The 14,114-nt window shown below is 54.4% G+C and overlaps 5 non-coding genes across 5 annotated transcripts; 3 read left to right on the top strand and 2 right to left on the bottom strand.

The window, feature by feature from the left end:
* Nucleotides 1-641: 641 nt before the first annotated feature.
* On the bottom strand, nt 642-723 carry TRNAS-AGA (transfer RNA serine (anticodon AGA)). The gene has a single exon. It is a non-coding gene; the product is annotated as a tRNA-Ser (tRNA).
* Nucleotides 724-7,178: 6,455 nt separating this feature from the next.
* Nucleotides 7,179-7,260, top strand: TRNAS-AGA (transfer RNA serine (anticodon AGA)). The gene has a single exon. It is a non-coding gene; the product is annotated as a tRNA-Ser (tRNA).
* Nucleotides 7,261-7,993: 733 nt separating this feature from the next.
* Nucleotides 7,994-8,065, top strand: TRNAM-CAU (transfer RNA methionine (anticodon CAU)). The gene has a single exon. It is a non-coding gene; the product is annotated as a tRNA-Met (tRNA).
* Nucleotides 8,066-8,851: 786 nt separating this feature from the next.
* Nucleotides 8,852-8,923, top strand: TRNAQ-CUG (transfer RNA glutamine (anticodon CUG)). The gene has a single exon. It is a non-coding gene; the product is annotated as a tRNA-Gln (tRNA).
* Nucleotides 8,924-14,042: 5,119 nt separating this feature from the next.
* Nucleotides 14,043-14,114, bottom strand: TRNAQ-CUG (transfer RNA glutamine (anticodon CUG)). The gene has a single exon. It is a non-coding gene; the product is annotated as a tRNA-Gln (tRNA).

The raw sequence follows: 14,114 nt of genomic DNA, 5'->3' as shown, positions 1-14,114 counted from the left end.
TCCCCCACCCCACAAAATAGACACCCTGACAAGTTCATCTCCCTTGGCCGTGCGCCCCACAGCTCCAGCACCTGGTCTTGCCCTTCTCCCACACCTCCCGCTCACAGCCCTGCACAGCCCCTTGCCCTTTGACCACCCACGCTGGCCCTGCACATCCTCAAGGCTGTCCCAAAGGCAGGCTGCAGCTTTGGGCCTTGCTAGGGATGAGGGCACCTGAAATCCAGTGACTCAATCCTCATGGCTGCAGCCCTGCACAGAAATCCAGCTCCGCTCCCAGCACGCTGCGGGACAGCACCTGCCCGATGCTTCAGTTCTGTGCCGGCCAAGGAGGGACACAACAAGCTGAGAAAATACATCAAGAACAGTCTGTACCAACCAGAGGCCCCTTTAATTTGCTGGAGTCTGTTTTAAAGGGGTCTGCTCCCCCAGAGGGAAAAATCCAGAGTCAGGAAATGCAGTGCCTGTCTAATGTAATGGCAGTTGCAGAAGGAACTGAAGGAACAGTGGGACCTAGTAAAGTTGCTGGGGCTGAAGTGCAGGAGCTCTCTGGGCAGCTCCAGCTGCTGTCCATGGCAGCCAGCTGCGGGCTGGTACCCGCACAGCGTTGTCAGCTGCCCGCAGCCCAAAAGGGGCGTGTGCCCCGTAGTTGGCAGGATTCGAACCTGCGCGGGGAAACCCCAATGGATTTCTAGTCCATCGCCTTCACCACTCGGCCACAACTACCTGCTCCAGCCCTCCCTGCCCTGCTCAGCACATGCCCTGTGCCACGACACCAACGCCCCGGCACTTCAGGACAAGGCTCCTGCTACGAACCAGTGCTTGAGGTGGCTTCAAAAACTCACTGGCAAGGGTATCAGCAAAAGCCAGATTTGATATGAAAGGAAAGCACAACAAAGTGCTTTGGCAAGATTCACTCTACTACTTTCAGGACAGTTAAAGCACAACAAGGGAAAACAAGCAACAACAAAACCAAACAAAATACAAGCAAGCTAAATGGAAATGAACTGACATGTATCTAGGGGAGTGTGTGCATGTGTGTGTGTGTATGTGTGTGTGTGAGACAAAAGACAGTGAGGCAATGATATAGTGGAACATGGCCTAAGAGCTTGACAGTACTCAAACTCAACAGTATTTCAACTTAACTTAATTATTTCATTTATATTTAAACTTAACTTTGACATAAATCAGAATAATACCTTAAACTTAATATCTTCACCTTCAAATTTGACACTTACACCCCTAAATACGGAGTACGTATGTTTCTGAGTGTGTGTATGCGTGTGTGTGAGAGGTAGAATTGATAATGGTATGAATGTTGTCACTGTGAATTTGTAATTAAGTTCTTGCTGTGACTGTGGATCAAGTGCTGCTAAATGTATTTGCAGACTTTTAATTATGAATCCCTGCATACCATACACTTCTGAATGCACAGTGGCCCTTTATAACAGTAAACATTGGGTTCAGTTCAATATTGTATTCTTGCTTCATCAATTCAGTGGATAACAGAATGAACTTTGTTGTCTACCTCTGTTGAATCCAGACTGCCTCTGTCCAGCCATGAAAAGAAGTGCTTTGCTCCTTTCCATCCCACAGTCCTATAATCATGCCCCTGACACATCCCCACATCACCAATAGAAGAGAGAAGATTGATTTTGCTGTGATTTTGTGAAGAAGCTTTGACAGGACTGAAAAGTAAATCAAAATATTTGTATTAACTCTCACGTAGAACAAATTGGCACCAAGCCCTGCAGAGCCATGATCTCCAGGTTACAGAGTCAAGCTCAGTGAGAGAGCCTTTGGTGCTCTGGAGTAATGTTTCGGAGTTCTTGTGTAGCTGCCGGTAAGCTCAGGACAGCATCCAGTGCTCACCCTGGCGGAGCAGGTGGTAGCTGAGGGAGGAGGAGAACAAATGAGCAGGAGTCTCCAGCAATGCTGCACAAAGCTTTTAATGAGAAGGATCAAAAGCGGTGGCACAGAACAGAGACCAAGGAACGCGTGTGCAGGGGCCAGGGAGGGAAAGAGCTGGGCCCATTTGCCAAGGACAAAGGGGACGATGCGCCGGCTTCAGCAGATCTGACCGCAGCGGGGGATAGGCAGGCACAGGCCTGAGCCCCCCAGCCCAAGGGAGCCCCCAGAAGAGATGGGAACCCCTGAGGTGCTGAGGGAGCTGCCCACAGCAGCTGACAGAGAGGATCCCACGGCCGTGCTCTGAGGGAAAGAGGTGAGGATGGGGCCCGGCAGGGTCACCACCACCGGCGAAGGCTCGATGTACACCGTGGAGTCAGCACAGCGGGCGAGGCACGGCTCGCTGCAGCTGCTTGCAAGGGGCGTTGGGCCACAGGGGCCGCAGGGCCGTGGGGGACAGGGTCTGCAGCAAGACATCTCTCGGTGCAGGAGGCAAGGCTGCAACACAGAGCAGGGAGCAGGGACCAGCCTCAGCATCACTCTGTCTCTCTGTCCCTCGGCTCTCTCCAGGGACACATTTGCTCTGCCCAACACACTCTGTGCCTACAGCTGCCACGACCCTGCCACTGCCCTCCCAGTGGCACGGCACGGGAAGGCCGCCCCACTTCAATGAGTAGGACAGAGGCTTTAAGGCCCCTGTGGAAAGACTGCTCACAGCCCATCTCCAGAACAGACATGGCTGTGTTACACCTGTCCAGGGAAGCACTGCCACATTTTGTTAGCCCATGGAGGGTGCTAATTCTGCTGGGCACAGCCCCCTGCAGCAGAGCCCCACTGATCCCCTTCTGCTGCATCAAAGCCCCCTCTCCCCACCCGTCCCCAGCCACCAGCATGGAAAGGCTGCCGGCCCTTCAACGCTTCCGTGTCAGGGCCAAGCTGAGGCAGCCCAAGGATCAAGCTGGGCAGCCTCCATGACAGCAGTTCTTCCCACAGGGAGGCATGGAGCGGACTCAGGCTTACCTCGTTCCTCGAGGAAAGGGAGGCCAGAGAGGAGGATGCAGAGCCTGCAGCAGCGCAGCCTTTTATGCCGTGTCCCAGAGCCCTGTGGGGCCACAAACATTCCTTGTTTGTGAAACATCCAAACTCCTGGGAGTGGCCACTTGCGAGGCATCGCTGCTGATGAGGTCCCAGCCTCTTTAATCTCAAATGTTTTTCACCAGTTTCACACCACACAACATGGAAATAATTGATGTGTGACCCAGCTTCCTAAGGTCAATTGACTTAGAGGTCCTAAATCTGTGCATAACGTGATTTGAACTGAATTTGTGTAGTGTCTATTGCTTCTGTCACTTGTTCATGTTGTCTGTTACTTTGGCTCCAGTCACACTTAAATTCAGCCAAAAAGAGACACCTCAGGTCAGCTCTCAAGGAGCTTTCAGTGCAGGCACTTGGGCTAATCCTGAGAGTCATTTCTTCCATGGGCCATCACAGAGGTCCAGAACATTGTGGGTCAGTTGAGGCAGAAAGTCAACACTGCACAACCCTATAGTGGGGAAGAGACCCAACTCTGCAGGGAGGTGGCAAAGCTGAGTGGCAAGGAAAGTCCACGTTCTGCTGGAAGGATGTCCCCTGCAGGCCTGAGTGACAGCCATGGGGAGCTTGCTTACAGTCCACAGGCTGTACCACGGCCTGGCTGTGTGATCAAAGTGATGCCGCGTCCTTCCCTGAAAGAGACCCACAGCCACTCTGACCTGTTTTGCTCAGCGTGCTCATCCCAGAGGCCAGAGCCCTGGATGGCAGCTTTGGGGAAAAGGCTGAGGGCAGGGAGCCCAAAGCCCATGGCTCTTTTTTTCTGGGTCAGGGATGGGGTTTCCCATTCCATGCATTTTACATTTCAAAGGGACACTGGATCGGTCTCCCAGAGCACGTGGGTGTCATGGTGATGTGGAAGAGCTGGGAAAATCCCTGAGCTCCAGGCAAACCTGAGTCACCCAGTGTGGACTCCAGTGGACGGCGTGCCACAGACTCAGGCGCTCAAGGAATAACAGAGCTCATATCCTAAATAGGAGTGATGTGGATTTTATGTGGGGTGGCCACTCAGTCCATCATCCATTGGATGGAAGGCGAGACTCAAGGCCTTGTGGATGACAGCTCAATGTCCAACTCAAGTGGTGTCCAGCCTGTGATGAGTGTGGTTTCACTGGGCTTGGTGAGGGGAACAGGAATATTTAACACCTTCCTGGGAGACCTGGGAGGAGTGAATGAGTGCATCCTCAGCTGGTTTGTGGATGACATTGTGCTGAGTGATGGGGTTGGTTCTCTAGAGGAAGGGATGCCATCCGGAGGGCAGGATGGAGAGGTGGGTCTGTGCAAACCTCATGGAATTCAACAAGGTCAAGAGCCAAGGTCGGGATAATCCCAAACATGGACACAGTCTAGGCCATGAGTGGATTGAGAGCAGCTCTGCAGATGGGGATTTGCAGGTTCTGGTGGCTGAAATACTGAACATGCACCTGCATCGCCTGCTAGCAGCAAAGTGCAAACATCCAATTGTATTTTGGGATGCATCCAGAGTTGAGTGGCCGGCAGGTTGAGGGAGGGGATTGTCGTGATCTACTCAGTTCTCAAGACACCTTAGCTGGGGTACTGCATCCAGTTCTAGGACCCACAGCCAAAGAAACACACAGACCTGCTGCAGAGGGTCCAGAGGAACCACAAAGACCAGCAGGCAACTGGAGCCACTGTCCTGTGAAGACAGGCTGAGAGGGTTGGGGTTGTGTAGCAAAGAAAAGAGAAGGCTCCCAGGAGACATTCAGTCAAGAAAGGAAAGGATACTTGGCAGGAGTGAATGGAGATGTGTCAAGGGCTACTGGTCTGAAATTGAAATCAGGAAGATATAGATTAGATATTGGGAAGGAATCATTCTGGTACAGAGTGGTGACACACTGGAACTGGTTGTACAGAGAAGAGTTGCAGAAACCATTGAGGAGGCTCAAGCTAGATGATTTTAAGGTCCATTCTATCCCAAAGTGATTGTAATTGACATTGCACAAATCTGTCTTCTATGAAGCGGGGCAACAAAATTTGAGATGAAAGAGGCAGGGACCTCATCAGCTGCGATGCCTCGCAAGTGGCCACTCCCAGGAGTTTGGATGTTTCACAAAAAAGGAATGTTTGTGGCCCCACAGGGCTCTGGGACACGGCATAAAAGGCTGCGCTGCTGCAGGCTCTGCATCCTCCTCTCTGGCCTCCCTTTCCTCGAGGAACGAGGTAAGCCTGAGTCCGCTCCATGCCTCCCTGTGGGAAGAACTGCTGTCATGGAGGCTGCCCAGCTTGATCCTTGGGCTGCCTCAGCTTGGCCCTGACATGGAAGCGTTGAAGGGCCGGCAGCCTTTCCATGCTGGTGGCTGGGGACGGGTGGGGAGAGGGGGCTTTGATGCAGCAGAAGGGGATCAGTGGGGCTCTGCTGCAGGGGGCTGTGCCCAGCAGAATTAGCACCTTCCGTGGGCTAACAAAATGTGGCAGTGCTTCCCTGGACATGTGTAACACAGCCATGTCTGTTCTGGAGATGGGCTGTGAGCAGTCTTTCCACAGGGGCCTTAAAGCCTCTGTGCTGGGTCCTATTCCTGAAGTGGGGCGGCCTTCCAGTGCCGTGCCACTGGGAGGGAAGTGGCAGGGTCGTGGCAGCTGTAGGCACAGAGTGTGTTGGGCAGAGCAAATGTGTCCCTGGAGAGAGCCGAGGGACAGAGAGACAGAGTGATGCTGAGGCTGGTCCCTGCTCCCTGCTCTGTGTTGCAGCCTTGCCTCCTGCACCGAGAGATGTCTTGCTGCAGACCCTGTCCCCCACGGCCCTGTGGCCCCTGTGGCCCAACGCCCCTTGCAAGCAGCTGCAGCGAGCCGTGCCTCGCCCGCTGTGCTGACTCCACGGTGTACATCGAGCCTTCGCCGGTGGTGGTGACCCTGCCGGGCCCCATCCTCACCTCTTTCCCTCAGAGCACGGCCGTGGGATCCTCTCTGTCAGCTGCTGTGGGCAGCTCCCTCAGCACCTCAGGGGTTCCCATCTCTTCTGGGGGCTCCCTTGGGCTGGGGGGCTCAGGCCTGTGCCTGCCTATCCCCCGCTGCGGTCAGATCTGCTGAAGCCGGCGCATCGTCCCCTTTGTCCTTGGCAAATGGGCCCAGCTCTTTCCCTCCCTGGCCCCTGCACACGCGTTCCTTGGTCTCTGTTCTGTGCCACCGCTTTTGATCCTTCTCATTAAAGGCTTTGTGCAGCATTGCTGGAGACTCCTGCTCATTTGTTCTCCTCCTCCCTCAGCTACCACTTGCTCTGCCAGGGTGAGCACTGGATGCTGTCCTGAGCTTACCGGCAGCTACACAAGAACTCCCAAACATTACTCCAGAGCACCAAAGGCTCTCTCACTGAGCTTGACTCTGTAACCTTGACATCACGGCCCTGCAGTGCTTGGTGACAATTTGTTCCATGTGAGAGTTAACACAAATATTTTGATTTAATTTTCAGTTCTGTCATAGCTGCTTCACAAAATCACGGCAAAATTAATCTTCTCTCTTCTATGTTGGGATGTGTCAGGGGCAAGAGTATACGATTGTGGGCTGGAAAGGAGCAAAGCACTTCTTTTCATGGCTGGACAGAGGCAATCTGGATTCAGCAGAATTTGACAGTAAAGTTCACTCTGTTACTCACAGACTTCTGATATTAAACTGATGAAGCAAGAATAGAATATCGAACTGAAACCAATGTTTAGTGTTGTACACGGCCACTATGCATTCAAAAGTGTATAGTATGCAGGCATTCATAATTAAAAGTGTGCAAAAGCATTTAGCAGCACTCGATCCGATGTCACAGCAAGGACTTAATTACAAATTCACAGGGAAAACATTCATACCATTATCAATTCTCTCCCTATTTCTCTCACACGCGCGCACACACACACACACACAAAGACCCAGACACACACTCCCCTAGATAGATGTCAGTTCATTTCCATTTAGCTTGCTTGTATTTTGTTTGGTTTTGTTGTTGCTTGTTTTCCCTTGTTGTGCTTTATCTGTCCTGAAAGTAGTAGAGTGAATCTTGCCAAAGCACTTTGTTGTGCTTTCCTTTCATATTAAATCTGGCTTTTGCTGATACCCTTGCCAGTGAGTTTTTGAAGCCACCTCAAGCACTGGTTCGTAGCAGGAGCCTTGTCCTGAAGTGCCGGGGCGTTGGTGTTGTGGCACAGGGCATGTGCTGAGCAGGGCAGGGAGGGCTGGAGCAGGTAGTTGTGGCCGAGTGGTGAAGGCGATGGACTAGAAATCCATTGGGGTTTCCCCGCGCAGGTTCGAATCCTGCCAACTACGGGGCACACGCCCCTTTTGGGCTGCGGGCAGCTGACAGCACTGTGCGGGTACCAGCCCACAGCTGGCTGCCATGGACAGCAGCTGGAGCTGCCCAGAGAGCTCCTGCACTTCAGCCCCAGCAACTTTACTAGGTCCCACTGTTCCTTCAGTTCCTTCTGCAACTGCCATTACATTAGACGGGCACTGCATTTCCTGACTCTGGATTTTTCCCTCTGGGGGAGCAGACCCCTTTAAAACAGACTCCAGCAAATTAAAGGGGCCTCTGGTTGGTACAGACTGTTCTTGATGTATTTTCTCAGCTTGTTGTGTCCCTCCTTGGCCAGCACAGAACTGAAGCGTCGGGCAGGTGCTGTCCTGCAGCGTGCTGGGAGCGGAGCTGGATTTCTGTGCAGGGCTGCAGCCATGTGGATTGAGTCACTGGATTTCAGGTGCCCTCATCCCTAGCAAGGCCCAAGGCTGCAGCCTGCCTTTGGGACAGCCTTGAGGATGTGCAGGGCCAGCGTGGGTGGTCAAAGGGCAAGGGGCTGTGCAGGGCTGTGAGCGGGAGGTGTGGGAGAAGGGCAAGACCAGGTGCTGGAGCTGTGGGGCGCACGGCCAAGGGAGATGAACTTGTCAGGGTGTCTATTTTGTGGGGTGGGGGAGGCCGAGCAGGGAGGAAGGGAAGGAGTGAGGGCCAGCAGTACCCGGCAGCATGGAGCTGCAGTGAGGGCAATGGCAGCCAAGGCTCAGGAAGAGCAGAGTGGCGCAGCGGGAGCGTGCTGGGCCCATAACCCAGAGGTCGATGGATCAAAACCATCCTCTGCTAAGGCACTTTTTTCACAGCAGCAGGCACAGCTTCGCTCACAAGGCCCTGCACATTGAGGGCACACAGGTTTTCCTCCCTTCCCTGAAGGCAGATCAATCCCAGTTGCCCAGGCACAGGAGGGCACCTGCAGGCCTATGCAGGGGCAGAGGAGGCTCAGGCTGCTCCAAGTGCTTGACAAAACACCTGGGAGCTTTCTCTGTCTCCATCTGTTTGCTGCCGTGACCATTCAGAGGCTGATCCAGGATGAGGGCCATGCAGCTATTGCCAAGGGACACTGTATTGGCCAGTGGTGGCTGGGTGTTGGGAGGGGAGGAGACACCAGGTGCTGCGGGCAACGCCTCTCTAGGAAAACTTTCAGGGGTTGGCATGCCCAGGAGAAAGCTGGTTCCTGCTGCCACCACAACTCTGAAACATCTGATTCCCATTCAGTAGTCCTTCAGGACCTGGACTGGCTTGGGCTGGGGAAGCAAAGACAAGGGGGCTTCTTCAGAATGAAGGTGACTTCCCAAGGTGTGCCCTGAGTCAGAAAGAGATAGTTGCAATTTGGGAAAGACAAGACAAGGCGAGTTTCGAGTCTGATGCTCGTAAGAGAGGCCATGCCAGGCTTGCAGAAGGAGCTGTGCTGCTGGCCTGAGGGATGGTGTGATTAGAGAGTGCCTGGAGGCCCTGCAGGGAAGGCTGCTCGTGGTGAGAGATGTCCAAGGCGATGGAGAGACAGCCAGCCTCAGCTGGGGACAGAAGGCAGAGCAAGGCTCGGCACAGGGGCCAGAGGTGACCGGTGCAGGAGGTCCCATGGTGTAATGGTGAGCACTCTGGACTCTGAATCCAGTGATCTGAGTTCAAATCTCAGTGGGACCTCAGCCTTTTTGTTCCCTCGGGCTTTCCCTCAGCACGCTTACACCCTCACAGCTCTACTCTGCAGCTGCTTCACCTGTGGAGACTGCTCTGATGAATCACACAGCAGCTGAGGTGGAGACCACCACCCAAAATGGATCAGGCACAGGAGGCTGCTCGGGGACTGTTCTATGTTGGATGAATCCAAAAGCGGACACTGGGCTATTCACTCTGGGCAGCTGTTTCCAGGTTGCACCATTCCCACAGTAACTGCAGGTTACTCCCTGTGGCAGAACTTGTGTGCCCAGCCCTGTCCACTGCTCCTTTCTTGCTCCTTCCCTCTGCGGCTTCTTTCCCTCTTTTCCCTGTCAGTGTCTTTCTATTGCACTTCAATCAGTTCAAGGAGCTCGACCAATATTGGAAGAAGGAGGAGAACAAACGAGCAGGAGTCTCCAGCAATGATGCACAAAGCCTTTAATGAGAAGGATCAAAAGCGGTGGCACAGAACAGAGACCAAGGAACGCGTGTGCAGGGGCCAGGGAGGGAAAGAGCTGGGCCCATTTGCCAAGGACAAAGGGGACGATGCGCCGGCTTCAGCAGATCTGACCGCAGCGGGGGATAGGCAGGCACAGGCCTGACCCTCCCAGCCCAAGGGAGCCCCCAGAAGAGATGGGAACCCCTGAGGTGCTGAGGGAGCTGCCCACAGCAGCTGACAGAGAGGATCCCACGGCCGTGCTCTGAGGGAAAGAGGTGAGGATGGGGCCCGGCAGGGTCACCACCACCGGCGAAGGCTCGATGTACACCGTGGAGTCAGCACAGCGGGCGAGGCACGGCTCGCTGCAGCTGCTTGCAAGGGGCGTTGGGCCACAGGGGCCGCAGGGCCGTGGGGGACAGGGTCTGCAGCAAGACATCTCTCGGTGCAGGAGGCAAGGCTGCAACACAGAGCAGGGAGCAGGGTCCAGCCTCAGCATCACTCTGTCTCTCTGTCCCTCGGCTCTCTCCAGGGACACATTTGCTCTGCCCAACACACTCTGTGCCTACAGCTGCCACGACCCTGCCACTGCCCTCCCAGTGGCACGACACGGGAAGGCCGCCCCACTTCAGGAATAGGACCCAGCACAGAGGCTTTAAAGCCCCTGTGGAAAGACTGCTCACAGCCCATCTCCAGAACAGACATGGCTGTGTTACACATGTCCAGGGAAGCACTGCCACATTTTGTTAGCCCACGGAAGGTGCTAATTCTGCTGGGCACATCCCACTGCAGCAGAGCCCCACTGATCCCCTTCTGCTGCATCAAAGCCCCCTCTCCCCACCCGTCCCCAGCCACCAGCATGGAAAGGCTGCCGGCCCTTCAACGCTTCCGTGTCAGGGCCAAGCTGAGGCAGCCCAAGGATCAAGCTGGGCAGCCTCCCTGACAGCAGTTCTTCCCACAGGGAGGCATGGAGCGGACTCAGGCTTACCTCGTTCCTCGAGGAAAGGGAGGCCAGAGAGGAGGATGCAGAGCCTGCAGCAGGGCAGCCTTTTATGCCGTGTCCCAGAGCCCTGTGGGGCCACAAACATTTTTTGTTTGTGAAACATCCAAACTCCTGGGAGTGGCCATTTGCGAGGCATCGCTGCTGATGAGGTCCCTGCCTCTTTCATCTCAAGCATTTTTCACCAGTTTCACACCACACAACATGGAAATGATTGATGTGTGACCCAGCTTCCTAAGGTCAATTGACTTGGAGGTCCTAGGTCAGCGCATTACGTGATTTGAACTGAATTTGTGTAGTGTCTATTGCTTCTGTCATTTGTTCATGTTGTCTGTTACTTTGGCTCCAGTCACACTTAAATTCAGCCAAAAAGAGACACCTCAGGTCAGCTCTCAAGGAGCTTTCAGTGCAGGCACTTGGGCTAATCCTGAGAGTCATTTCTTCCACAGGCCATCACAGAGGTCCGGAACACTGTGGGTCAGTTGAGGCAGAAAGTCAACACTGCACAACCCTATAGTGGGGAAGAGACCCAACTCTGCAGGGAGGTGGCAAAGCTGAGTGGCAAGGAAAGTCCACGTTCTGCTGGAAGGATGTCCCCTGCAGGCCTGAGTGACAGCCATGGGGAGCTTGCTTACAGTCCACAGGCTGTACCACGGCCTGGCTGTGTGATCAAAGTGATGCCGCGTCCTTCCCTGAAAGAGACCCACAGCCACTCTGACCTGTTTTGCTCAGCGTGCTCATCCCAGAGGCCAGAGCCCTGGATGGCAGCTTTGGGGAAAAGGCTGAGGGCAGGGAGCCCAAAGCCCATGGCTCTTTTTTTCTGGGTCAGGGATGGGGTTTCCCATTCCATGCATTTTACATTTCAAAGGGACACTGGATCGGTCTCCCAGAGCACGTGGGTGTCATGGTGATGTGGAAGAGCTGGGAAAATCCCTGAGCTCCAGGCAAACCTGAGTCACCCAGTGTGGACTCCAGTGGACGGCGTGCCACAGACTCAGGCGCTCAAGGAATAACAGAGCTCATATCCTAAATAGGAGTGATGTGGATTTTATGTGGGGTGGCCACTCAGTCCATCATCCATTGGATGGAAGGCAAGACTCAAGGACTTGTGGATGACAGCTCAATGTCCAACTCAAGTGGTGTCCAGCCTGTGATGAGTGTGGTTTCACTGGGCTTGGTGAGGGGAACAGGAATATTTAACACCTTCTTGGGAGACCTGGGAGGAGGGAATGAGTGCATCCTCAGCTGGTTTGTGGATGACATTGAGCTGAGTGATGGGGCTGGTACTGTAGAGGAAGGGATGCCATCCAGAGGGCAGGATGGAGAGGTGGGTCTGTGCAAACCTCATGGAATTCAACAAGGTCAAGAGCCAAGGTCGGGATAATCCCAAACATGGACACAGTCTAGGCCATGAGTGGATTGAGAGCAGCTCTGCAGATGGGGATTTGCAGGTTCTGGTGGCTGAAATACTGAACATGAACCTGCATTGCCTGCTAGCAGCAAAGTGCAAACATCCATTTGTATTTTGGGATGCATCCAGAGTTGAGTGGCCAGCAGGTTGAGGGAGGGGATGGTGATGATCTACTCAGTTCTCAAGACACCTTGGCTGGGGTACTGCATCCAGTTCTAGGTCCCAAAGCCAAAGAAACACACAGACCTGCTGCAGAGGGTCCAGAGGAGCCACAAAGACCAGCAGGCAACTGGAGCCACTGTCCTGTGAAGACAGGCTGAGAGGGTTGGGGTTGTGTAGCAAAGAAAAGAGAAGGCTCCCAGGAGACATTCAGTCAAGAAAGGAAAGGATACTTGGCAGGAGTGAATGGAGATGTGTCAAGGGCTACTGGTCTGAAACTGAAAGCAGGAATATATGGGTTTGATATTGGGAAGGAATCTTTTTGGTACAGAGTGGTGACACACTGGAACTGGTTGTCCAGAGAAGAGTTGCAGAACCCGTTGAAGGGGGCTCAAGCTAGATGATTTTAAGGTCCATTCTCTCCTCAGTTGATTCTAAGAGTCATTGCACAAATCTGGTATGAAATGGGACAACAAAATTTGAGATTAAAGAGGCAGGGACCTCATCAGCAGCGATGCCTCGCAAATGGCCACTCCCAGGAGTTTGGATGTTTCACAAACAAGGAATGTTTGTGGCCCCACAGGGCTCTGGGACACGGCATAAAAGGCTGCGCTGCTGCAGGCTCTGCATCCTCCTCTCTGGCCTCCCTTTCCTCGAAGAACGAGGTAAGCCTGAGTCCGCTCCATGCCTCCCTGTGGGAAGAACTGCTGTCATAGAGGCTGCCCAGCTTGATCCTTGGGCTGCCTCAGCTTGGCCCTGACACGGAAGCGTTGAAGGGCCGGCAGCCTTTCCATGCTGGTGGCTGGGGACGGGTGGGGAGAGGGGGCTTTGATGCAGCAGAAGGGGATCAGTGGGGCTCTGCTGCAGGGGGATGTGCCCAGCAGAATTAGCACCCTCCATGGGCTAACAAAATGTGGCAGTGCTTCCCCGGACATGTGTAACACAGCCATGTCTGTTCTGGAGATGGGCTGTGAGCAGTCTTTCCACAGGGGCCTTAAAGCCTCTGTGCTGGGTCCTATTCCTGAAGTGGGGCGGCCTTCCCGTGTCGTGCCACTGGGAGGGAAGTGGCAGGGTCGTGGCAGCTGTAGGCACAGAGTGTGTTGGGCAGAGCAAATGTGTCCCTGGAGAGAGCCGAGGGACAGAGAGACAGAGTGATGCTGAGGCTGGACCCTGCTCCCTGCTCTGTGTTGCAGCCTTGCCTCCTGCACCGAGAGATGTCTTGCTGCAGACCCTGTCCCCCACGGCCCTGCGGCCCCTGTGGCCCAACGCCCCTTGCAAGCAGCTGCAGCGAGCCGTGCCTCGCCCGCTGTGCTGACTCCACGGTGTACATCGAGCCTTCGCCGGTGGTGGTGACCCTGCCGGGCCCCATCCTCACCTCTTTCCCTCAGAGCACGGCCGTGGGATCCTCTCTGTCAGCTGCTGTGGGCAGCTCCCTCAGCACCTCAGGGGTTCCCATCTCTTCTGGGGGCTCCCTTGGGCTGGGAGGGTCAGGCCTGTGCCTGCCTATCCCCCGCTGCGGTCAGATCTGCTGAAGCCGGCGCATCGTCCCCTTTGTCCTTGGCAAATGGGCCCAGCTCTTTCCCTCCCTGGCCCCTGCACACGCGTTCCCTGGTCTCTGTTCTGTGCCACTGCTTTTGATCCTTCTCATTAAAGGCTTTGTGCATCATTGCTGGAGACTCCTGCTCGTTTGTTCTCCTCCTTCTTCCAATATTGGTCGAGCTCCTTGAACTGATTGAAGTGCAATAGAAAGACACTGACAGGGAAAAGAGGGAAAGAAGCCGCAGAGGGAAGGAGCAAGAAAGGAGCAGTGGACAGGGCTGGGCACACAAGTTCTGCCACAGGGAGTAACCTGCAGTTACTGTGGGAATGGTGCAACCTGGAAACAGCTGCCCAGAGTGAATAGCCCAGTGTCTGCTTTTGGATTCATCCAACATAGAACAGTCCCCGAGCAGCCTCCTGTGCCTGATCCATTTTGGGTGGTGGTCTCCACCTCAGCTGCTGTGTGATTCATCAGAGCAGTCTCCACAGGTGAAGCAGCTGCAGAGTAGAGCTGTGAGGGTGTAAGCGTGCTGAGGGAAAGCCCGAGGGAACAAAAAGGCTGAGGTCCCACTGAGATTTGAACTCAGATCACTGGATTCAGAGTCCAGAGTGCTCACCATTACACCATGGGACC

The sequence above is a fragment of the Poecile atricapillus genome, chromosome 8 (genome assembly GCF_030490865.1).
Source record: "Poecile atricapillus isolate bPoeAtr1 chromosome 8, bPoeAtr1.hap1, whole genome shotgun sequence".
NCBI lineage: Eukaryota > Metazoa > Chordata > Aves > Passeriformes > Paridae > Poecile > Poecile atricapillus.
Note: the sequence above shows the minus strand (reverse complement) of the source record. Positions and strands in the feature narration are given on the sequence as shown.